Source organism: Protopterus annectens, chromosome 2.part0 (genome assembly GCF_019279795.1).
Source record: "Protopterus annectens isolate FY-2018-M chromosome 2.part0, PAN1.0, whole genome shotgun sequence".
Classification (NCBI taxonomy): Eukaryota; Metazoa; Chordata; order Ceratodontiformes; family Protopteridae; genus Protopterus; species Protopterus annectens.
Window position 1 is genome coordinate 817,200,529 of NC_056728.1, and position 10,940 is coordinate 817,211,468.

The following is a 10,940-nucleotide window of genomic DNA, read 5'->3' on the forward strand; positions in this document are numbered from 1 at the left end:
TAAAATTTTGTTTTGGAATTAAACAAACCCCCTTTAAAATTTTGATCCCAACTTTTGGGTTTTTCAGGGGGGGTGGGTATACAAATTCAGCCCAAATTTTTTCATTATCCCAACCTCCCCAGGAAATTTTTGCCCAAACCCCAGGGGGAAAAACTCCGAAATTTTTTTGGGGGGAAAAAAAATTTAATGGATAACGGGCACCCAAAAGGCTACGGACCTGGGGGTTTTTAAAAAATGGGGACCCGCCCGGGTAAAACCCCCGTTTGGGCTTTTAAAAAAATTCCCCCCTGGGCCCCGGAAAAACCCCTAAAAAAACCCTTTTCCAAAGGGGGGGGCCCCCCGGGGAAACCAATACCTTTAAAAAGGGGAAATTTAATGGGGTTTATGGAACCCCGCTTTAGGGAAAAATCACCATTTAAAATTTTAAAACCCCTTAAAAAAAAAAATAAACCAAAAGGGTTTTCCCTTTTTAAATTGAATTTTTTGGGGAAAATTTAAAAGGGGTTTTACCCCGGGAATGCATTCGAGGTTTAAATGAAATTACTTCCCCAGGAATTTTTTGTTTTCAGGGTTCAAAAGGGGTATTTTTCATAACCCCAAAAAAAGGAGGGGGCCCCCTTTGGTAACCCCCGGGGAAAAAGGGATATAGGAATTTAAAGGGTTTCCCCCCAACTTTCCCCCGTCTGGAATCCCTAAAGGGGGTTTTTTTTTTAAAAATTTTAAAGGGGTTTAAAAAAATTTAAAATAGGAAAATAAAGTGGGCCCCGGGGAATGGGGGAAAGGGGGTGCAGGGGTCATCCTTTTTTAATTTGTGTTTGAAAGGGGGAATTGTGGGAAAAAATTTGGGCCCCCCGCAATTTAAACTCCCGGGGAAAAATTTTTTAAAAAGGATGAGTTTTTAAAAAACGCGGGGCCGGGGGTTTTGGGGTTTTGGTAAATTTTTAAAAGCCATTTTAAAGGGTTTTAATTTTTTAAAACCCGGGCTTGGGGGGGTTACCCAAAGGGGGCCCCGGGAAATTAATTAAAATTTTCCCCCCCTGGTTTTTAAGAAAAGGGGGAAATTTTTTTTAGGGGTTGAATTTTGGGTTTGTTTTTTAAGGGGTCCTTACTTGGTTTTTGGGGGCGCCCAATTTGGTTGAAAGGGGGTCTCGTTTTACTTTGGGGGCCATTTGGGGTGGGACCTAAGTTAAATGTTAAAAAGGGGGGAAAATTTTTAAACTGGGGGGAAGAAAGGGGAAGTTTCCGGGGATTTTTGGTCCCCTTTTAATTTGGGGGAACCCCCCTGGCTTTTTTTCCCTCCCCGGTCCCAAAATGAGAAGGTGGGGAAAAAACTGGAAAAACCCCCATGGTTCCCCCCCCTTGGGGGGGTTCCCCCCCCTGGGGGCCTTTCCCAAATTTCCCCCAAAAAATTTTTTGGACCCAAAAACCCCCAAAGGCAACTTTAGCCAAAGGGGTTAAAGGGACCCCCTTACCCGGGGTTTTTAATCCACTTTTTGAAAACCCTTTTTTGGGGCCCCTTTTAAAAAATCAACCAATTTTTTCCCCATTCCATGGGGCATTTATCCGGGTTTCCCAAAACCCAAAAAAAAAAGTTTTAAAATTTTAAAACCCCAAATTTTTTTAAAGCCTGGGGATGTCCCGGGCCGGGGTTTAAAGCCCGGGACCCCAAAAAACCCGGAAAAAATTTTCCCCCAAAAAAACCCCGGGAAAAAAAACAAGGCTTAAACCTTCCAAAATAAATAGGGGGAATTTTGGGGTTTTTTTGGGGGGCTTCCCCCAAAAATTTGGGTTTTAAAGGGTTTTTCCAAAAAATTTTGGGGGGAAATCGGTTACCAAAAAACCCTTCCGTGGGCCCGGGGGGCCCAAAAAGTTTTTTTTGGGGCGAAAACAAATTTGGGACATAGGGGGAAAAGGGCTAAAAATTTTTTTTCCAACTGTTTTTAAAAGGGAAAAAAACTAAACCCATTTTCCCCGGGCCCAAACCTGGTTTGCCCCCCTCCTTTTTAATATTTTTTGGGGTTTGGGAACCAAGGGATCGGTCCGACCATGGCCAAAAAATCCAAAAAATGATTTGGGGCAAATCCCCAAGTCCATATGGGGGGGGGGGGGGGGGGGGGGGGGGGGGCGGGGGGGGGGGGGGGGGGGGGGGGGGGGGGGGGGGGGGGGGGGGGGGGGGGGGGGGGGGGGGGGGGGGGGGGGGGGGGGGGGGGGGGGGGGGGGGGGGGGGGGGGGGGGGGGGGGGGGGGGGGGTTGGGGGGGGGGGGGGGGGGGGGGGGGGGGGGGGGGGGGGGGGGGGGGGGGGGGGGGGGGGGGGTGGTGGTGGGGGGGGGGGGGGGGGGGGGGGGGGGGGGGGGGGGGTGGGGGGGGGGGGGGGGGGGGGGGGGGGGGCCCCCCCCCCCCCCCCCCCCCCCCCCCCCCCCCCCCCCCCCCCCCGCCCCCCCCCCCCCCCCCCCCCCCCCCCCCCGCCCCCCCCCCCCCCCCGCCCCGCCCCCCCCCCCCCCCCCCCCCCCCCCCCCCCCCCCCCCCCCCCGCCCCCCCCCCCCCCCCCGCCCCCCCCCCCCCCCCCCCCCCCCCCCCCCCCCCCCCCCCCCCCCCCCCCCCCCCCGCCCCCCCCCCCCCCCCCGTAAATGACTGTGTAATCAATGGGTCTTTAATAATAAGTAATTTTAAAAACCCAAAAAAGGGTTAAAACTAAGGTGGAAAATGGCAAAATTTAACCAAAAACTTGGGGAAATTTTAAAGGGAAAACTTTTAAAATATTTCCCGGTTTTAAAACCTAATTTTCCCCCCAGCCCTTTTAAACCCTTTTCCCCCCCTTGTGACGTTAAAATTTTTTTTTGGGGGAAAAATAAGGTTAAGGGTTGGGGGCTTCTCAAAAAAGGGCGGGGGGGAAAAAAAAGGGTTTTAAAAAAAACCCCAAAAGGCCCGGGGGGGAAAATTTTAAAATTTTAAAAAAAAGGATATTTTCGAACCCCTCAAAAACCCCCTTTTCCCAACCTGGGGGCGGGCCCCATGGTTTTTTTTTTTAAGGGGTAAAAATTTTACCAATGGGCGGGGGAAAAAATTTTTTCCGGGGTCAAAAACCCCCCAAAGGCCCCTGGGGCCCCATCCAGTTTTATCGGGCCGTGTTTAAATTTTGAGTTACAAAGAAAAGGGCTGCAAGGGAAAAATTTATTTTGGTAACAATTGGTTTTAAAAAACCCAAAGTGCAAAAAATTAAACTGGGGGAAGAAAGGGAAATTTTTAAAAAAAGGGTTTTATTTCCTTTAAATGTTGGAAAACAAATTTTTTTTTTTAAAATTTTTAAAATTTAAAATTTTTTTAATTTAAAATTTATATTTTTAAAATTTTTTTTTTGAAAAAAATTTTAAAAAAATTTTTTTTAAAAAATTTTAAAAAAAATTTTGTTAAAAAAAAAAAAAATTTTTTTAAAAATTAAAATTTTTATAATTTTTAAAAAATTTAAAAATTTAAAAATTTTTTAACTTCAAATTTTTTCCCTTATTATATTTTTTAAAAAATAAAAATTTAATTTTTATTTTTTTACCCAAAACCCCCCCACCTTAAAAAAAAAAATTTTTAAAAACCCAAAAAAACCCCCCAAACCCCCAAAAAATTTAAATTTAAGTATAAACAAAAACCCCCCCCCCCAAATAATTTTAAATTTTAAAATTTAAAATTTTTAAATTAAATTTTGAAATTAAAAAAATTAAAATATTTTAAATTTAAAAAAATTTTAAATTTTTTTTTTAAAAAATTAAATTTTTTAAATTTTTAATAAAATTTAAAAAATTTTATTTTTTAATTTTTTTAATTTTATTAAAAAATTTTTTTAAATTTTTAAATAAATAAATTAAAAATAATTATATAATTTAAAAATTATTTAAAATAATAAAATATAAAATTTTTAAAACTTTCCCAAAAAAAAAATAAATTCAAACCCCTATTAAACCCCCAAAAAAAAAAACACTATGTAAAAATTTTTCCCCCCTAATTTAAAAATAAAATTTTAAATTTTTATTTAAAAGTAACCCAAAAATTAAAAAAATTTAAAATTAAAAATTAAAAACCCCCCCCCTTTTAAAATTTTACCCCAAAAACCCCAAAATTTAAAAAATAAAATTTTAAAAAATTTTTTCCCCTTAAAAATTTTTTTTAAAAAATTTTTATTCCCTAATTTAAAAATTTTTTTAAAAAATTTAATTACCAAAATTTAATTTAAATTTAAAGGTTTTTTATTAAATAAATTTAAAAAAATTTTTTAAAATAAATTTACCTTTTTTTTATATATTAAAATTTAAAAATTTTTAATATTAAAATATATAAAAATGATTAATTTAAAATTTTTTTTTAAAAAATTTTTTTTTTTTAAAGGGGGTTAAATTTTTTTTTTAAAATTTTTAAAAAAAAAAATTTTTTAAAGGAAAAAAAAATTATTAAAATTTTTTAAGAAAAAATAAATTTAAAAAAAATTTTAGAGGAAATAAATTTTTTAAAAAAAATTTGGGGGGAAATTTAAAAATTTTTTTTTAAAATTGAGGGGAAAAATTTTTTAAATTTTAAAAATTTTTAAAAGTTTAAAAAAAATTTTTTAAATTTTTCAATTAGGGAAAAATAATTTAAAAAAATTTTTTTACAAAATAATGGGGGGGGAAAAATAAAATTTTTTTTGGTTTTTTTTAAAAATTTTCCCTTTTAAAATTACTAAATTTTTAATTTAAATTTTAAAAATTTTAAAAAATTTTTGGGAAAAAAATTTAAATTAAAATTTAAAGGTAAATTTATAATTTTTTAAATAAATTTTTAAAAAAAAATTTTTAAAAATTAAATTTTTGGGGTTTTAATAAATTTTTCATAAGGGAAATTAAATTTTTTTAAAATTTAAATTTTTAAAAAAATAAACAAATTTTTTTAAAAATTTAAAAAAAATTTAAAACATTTTAAAAATTATTTTTTAATTTCCAAAAATAATAAATTTTAAAAATTTAAGTTAAATTTATTTTTAAAATTTTAAAGGAATTAATTTTAAATTTTTTTTAAAAATTTTTTTAATTTAAATTTTTTAAATTTTTTAAAAAAAGAAAAAACAATTTTGGGGTTTTAAAATTTTAAAAAAAAATTTTTTTTTAAAAAAAAAAAACCCCCAAAAAAAAATTGGGGGAAAAAACATTTACAGTCAAAGCTCTGACTTTAATTTTGCAAAAAGGGAAAATGGGGAAAAATACCTGGCAAAAACCATGTATAGAAACCCTTAAAGTAACTTTAAATTTTTGGAAAATTTTGCTCCACTAAACCAATGGATGCCCCAAAGATTCCCTTTAACCCAAAACAAAATTAAAAACCAAAAATGTTGGGTTTTTAAATTGGCGGGAAAGGGGCCAAATTGTACTGTCCAATACCCACATACATTGCATAAAAACATCGAAATAATCGAAATAAGTGATCACTTAAAACTAATGTAACAAAAAACTTTTCCCAAAGGGGAAGGGGGTCTGGGCCCAATTTTTCCTCTGGGAAACATTTTTGCAATAGTGTAAAAAATAACCCAATAGGGGGATACAATTTTTAAATGTAATTGGGGTATGGGGATAAAAACCCAATTTTAAAAGGGGATTGGGAGATACAAACTGAAACAAAGGGTTTCCTGGTAAACATTTTTGGGATAGTTTAAAAGGGGATGGAAAATGGCCCCGAAAAAATAAGGGTTTTTAAGGATAAGGGCAGATTCCCCCCTTTTAAATAAAGGATTTAAAAACTATTTATTTTAAATGGTCTTCCCTTTAAAAAAGGGGGAATTTTGATGGAAATTTGGGGATTTATTAAAAAACCTTTTTCTCTGGGGGTGGCAAACTAGTCTGCCCGGGGTCCATTTCAGTTCTTTGGGTTCCTTTGGTGAGATTTTTACTATGTTTTCTAAAAATCCATCATTAGGTTGTTTTTTAATTTGGAGAACCTTTGGGAAAAAGAATGTTTTCGTGCCCCCTTTTCCCCGAGGGTTTTATTTTTGGGGCCCCCACGGGGTAAAATTTCCCTGCCCCCCTACCCCCAAAAGGGGGAATCCTTTTGGAAACCCCGTTTTCCTCTCTCAAAAAAGGGGGTCCCTTGTTATTTTTTTCCCTTTTTAAATTTTTTAAAAAGGAAACCATTGGACAAAAAAATTTGGGCCCCTTCACTAAATTTTCTTTGGGTGTTGCAGTCACTATTATATTGGAAACCGGTTAAAAGGTAAAACCTGTTAAAAAAAGGATGTTTTTTTAATAATTGAAAGATTCCCCTTTTCCCAAAAAGGGGATGGAAATTTGGAAAATTTTCCCACATTTCTTGGTTTTTTTCAAATCCCGGGTTTACCCCAATTCCCTTTTTTGGATACCATTTTCCACTTTTTAAAGTAATCTTAAATTTGATAAATTTATTTTGGAACAAAAAAGGGAATTGGATTGGGAATCCCCAACTATTTCCCTGGGGTTATTTTTTTTGGGTAAAGGTTTTTGGTTAAAGTATTTTTCCAATGTTTTTGGGAAAAAAAAGGCCCCTGAAAAAAGCTTTTTGGTCCCCCTCTTTCCAAAAAGGGTACAACAAAAACCCAGGGGTAATTTTTTTTTAAAAAGGTCCAATTTTTTTTGTACACCCCCGCCTTTGGTTCCCTTTGGGCCCCAAAGGAAAATTTACGGTTTTAAAAGTTTTCTAAAAAATTCAGACTTGCCATGTTTCTTATGAAAAACCCCCTTGAACCTCCTCTTCGGTATAACCATGTATAAAAAGGGGGGCCCTTTCCCAATCCCAAAGGGTTAGACCTTTTTTTCCAAACCCTTTTCCCAATCTTGGTTGGAAAAGCCGGGAAAGGCCGGGCATCCCGGGGCCCCCTTTGATAAATTTTTTTTAAAATTTTTATAGGGAAATTTTCCATAACCTTTTTTCGATTTTAAAGAGGGTCTGTAACAAGACTTATGGTGTATCTTGGTGTTAATCCTACTCATTTCCTTAAAAATCATTACATCTAGGAATTCTATCCTGTTGTAATCATAATTCATGGTGAATCTAAGAAAGGAACTGCTAGCATTTAAATTGTCATGAAAACTATGCAATTCACTGATTGTTCCATCCCAAAGGAAGAGAAGATCATCCACAAATCTCTTATAGAATAGGATGTGTTTATTATGTGTAATGTACATTTCTTCAAAGGTCGCCATGACAGAGTTGGCATAGCTGTTAGCACAGCTAGTGCCCATGGAACCAACTTGCTTATAAAGTTGTTATAAAAAGATGTTGTTATCTAGAACAGTCTCCATTAATAACATCAAAAATTCTATCCTACTGCTGGTAAAATTAGAATTCTTTTCTAGATGTACCTGTAATGATTGTAAACCTTCCTCATTTGGAATACACGTAAACAATGAAGTCACATCCATAGATACAAACAATAGAGAATCAATGGTACTAGAGTCAAACAAAGATACCTTAATATATAACTCTCTAAGTAGATGCTCTGTGTCCTGTAAAATGTGTTCAGACAATCCAATAACTTGCCTAAGTTCATGATCCTAAAGCTTATAGAGATGGAATCTGTAAATAATAAGAGCCTGATACTATCGGTCTAAATTCCGGTTTATGTTTGTTTTTGTGTATCTTCGGTAAACCAGATATAATGGGAATGATAGGATGATCTACCTGCATAAATCGAAACATATCATTTGTTAACTGACCAGCTATTTTACAGTCCAAAAGCATCCTGTCAATGCTTTCTTTAATGTTCTTTACTACTTATTTAATGATCTGCCCTTTATACGCCCTTGACTTATCTCTGCCATTCCATCCCCCTTCATTCACTATGCCACATGTTTAGCAGGTACCCTTGTTCAGTTTGTATCTCCATGCATTTATATTAGGTTATCCCATACTCCAATTACATTTCAATTGTATCTCTATTGTATTTTTACACTATTGCTACATGCTCCAGAGCAATTAGGCAGACTCTTGCTTTGAAAGTTTTTGTTACATTAGTTTTAAGTGATCACTTATTTCGATTATTTTGATGTTTTTATGCAATGTATGTGGGTATTGGACAGTACAATGACCTTTGCCCGCAATTCACACCAACAGTTTTGGTTTATTTTGTTTTGGTAGGTATCTTTGGGCATCACTGGTTTAGTGGAGCACACATTCCAGCTCAGTTACATAGTTTCTATACATGGATTTGCAGGTATTTTTCCATTTTACTTTTGCATATAGTCAGAGCTTTGACTGTAAATGTTTTTTCACTTAATCACATTCTTTTATTGAATTTTTCTGTACGCTTTTATGGTTATTTGAAAACCTGCAAATATTTTATTTAAAGCTGGTATGACTGTTACAGTCCGTAGTGCGCAAAGTTGGCAATTTCACATAATACATATTGTATTTTAGCAGCAATTCATTGGATGAAGCTCATTGTTTTTAATATATATATTGATTTGGGCAAGCACTTGAAATGTATATTTTAATATATGTAAAATATATGTCATTGTCGTTTTAAATAGTGTATTGACGTCTTAGTAATGAGACGTTTGTTAGTTGATTTAAATTTGGCGCTTTATTTGTCTGAGGAAGCGGCTATTATTTCTTTGTCTGAGGAAGCGGCTATTATTTCTGCCGTGAAAGCGCTCACTTTGCAATAAAGGACTTTTATCGTAACCGAATGGTTGGATTTATTGGATTATTGGATTTTCTGCTTTATTGGGCATTATCGAAGGTTTGGTTTATGTTCACGTATTGAACATTCTCACTGTGTTTTACATTTCTACGCTCCTCTGGGTCCCCTGGTTTCTCTTCATAATATTCAGCTTTGGTTGGTTTCTTGCAAATTTACGTGCATGGAAGGAGCCGTAGGCGACAAGGGTGCAAGCGGCACCTCATGTGCGTTCAACAACAGGATGCAAACGCTCATGGAGGATGGCATCAATCCGTTAGTGAATTTCGATGGAACTACACCAGTTGGAACTCTTAACAATGATACCATCAATGAAACGCTTGCTAGCACTATCAAGCGTGATATGGACAATGAACTGTATAAATTCAAACGCCTCCAGAGTCCAATGATTACCACATGGAAGTGATGTCATGAGGTATTATACCTCAAGGCTTGCGGATACTGACTATGCCTACGTATGGCAACCTGTACCCAAGGCTTTTACAGCAATGGCAGCAAATCAATCTGAAAGCTAGTAGGGCGTATATACAGCTACTCATTGATTTTTTTCTTCCCATCGAGGAAGAATGTAAGAAGAACATGATTACACTACAGGATCGTCTGCTTATTACAATGAAGCCAAAGGCTAAAACTCCACATTGGGGAAGCTCTTTGATCGTGTGAGCCGCTATGAAACAAATCTGCTCAACAACAAGAAGAAGAAAATGATCAGAGACATAAAGGATTTCAGGGAACAACGTAATCTTTGTGTGCATTAGAGGAATCGTCCCGAGGCTCGGGGATGTTCAGAATGCAGGTAGGAGACCTGGTAATACTTTTAATAGAGACAGACACAATAGAAGTAATTCTAGTGCACATCGTTCAGAAGATGTTGATGTGAACAGCATCAGCAATATGAACATAACTAATACTGTCAACTACCCCGTCTCAACCAACATCGTTGAGCGGAATGGTGAGGGGGGTACACCTTGCAGCACTAAGCAAGTGGTACTTAGCGATAACATTAATGAAGGACATCAAGCACATACGTCGAACAATATTCTTTCACCTGTTGAAAATGTCATTTCATCTGTGTACACAACTCCATCAGAAGTTTCCGATGGTTTAGAAGTTGCAAAAGATCTCATCAACTTCGGGGAGGGTTGAAGCTCCCAGTAACCCTTCTTTAGCAGCAGCTGTGAGAAGGAAAATTCAGTTGGATAAAATTGGTCCGCGATATCTGGAAGCCCACCATCAGATTGAATGCATAGAGATCTTTGAACCGCCTTAACCACCAGAGGGGCCAAGAGGAAGGATCCACCCCTATACCAACAGAACACGCTCCAGAGTTTTTGGGGCTAGGCAATCTCGTTTACAATCTCTCTAGTCATGTTTTATCTGTAGCAGAGATTGAGTTATTGAGTAAGGGAATGTCTTTCATCCCAACTACCAACATTGATTCTAGTCAAGCCATTTTAGCATTGAGATTATTTGCCAGGAATATTGGCCTGAAGTTATTATTCAAAGCAGATAATGAACAATGCCAATTGACTTTTAGAAGGAAGAGTGACTTTGTCCCACCTATGGTTTCGAATGTTGATATTTTTGTGAAAGCAGTCGAGAATGAAATTTATGCAGGACATCAGTTATTGGAGCATGATTTAAAGAACAATTTAACCAATCCGCAAGTACAAGCATTGAGTGACCTTAGAAATAATACTAAAATTGTGATACGGCCTGCTGACAAGGGTGGCCCTGTAGTTGTATTAGATAGTTCTTATTATACAACTAAAATGATGGACATGCTGAAAGGTGACGCCTATGAGAAAAAAACTATTGCTGTTGTAAAGAACATTAAAGAAAGCATTGACAGGATGCTTTTGGACTGTAAAATAGTTGGTCAGTTAACAAATGATATGTTTCGATTTATGCAGGTAGATCATCCTATCATTCCCATTATATCTGGTTTACCGAAGATACACAAAAACAAACATAAACCGGAATTTAGACCGATAGTATCAGGCTCTGGTTGGCTTACAGAGCCCATCTCTATGTTTTTAGATCATGAACTTAGGCAAGTTATTGGATTGTCTGAACACATTTTACAGGACACAGAGCATCTACTTAGAGAGTTATATATTAAGGTATCTTTGTTTGACTCTAGTACCATTGATTCTCTATTTTTTTTTTGTTATCTTTAAAAAAGGGGAAAAAAGGTTTGGAACTTCCCAAAATTTTGTTTTACGTTTTTTTTTAAAATTCCAAATTGAGGGAA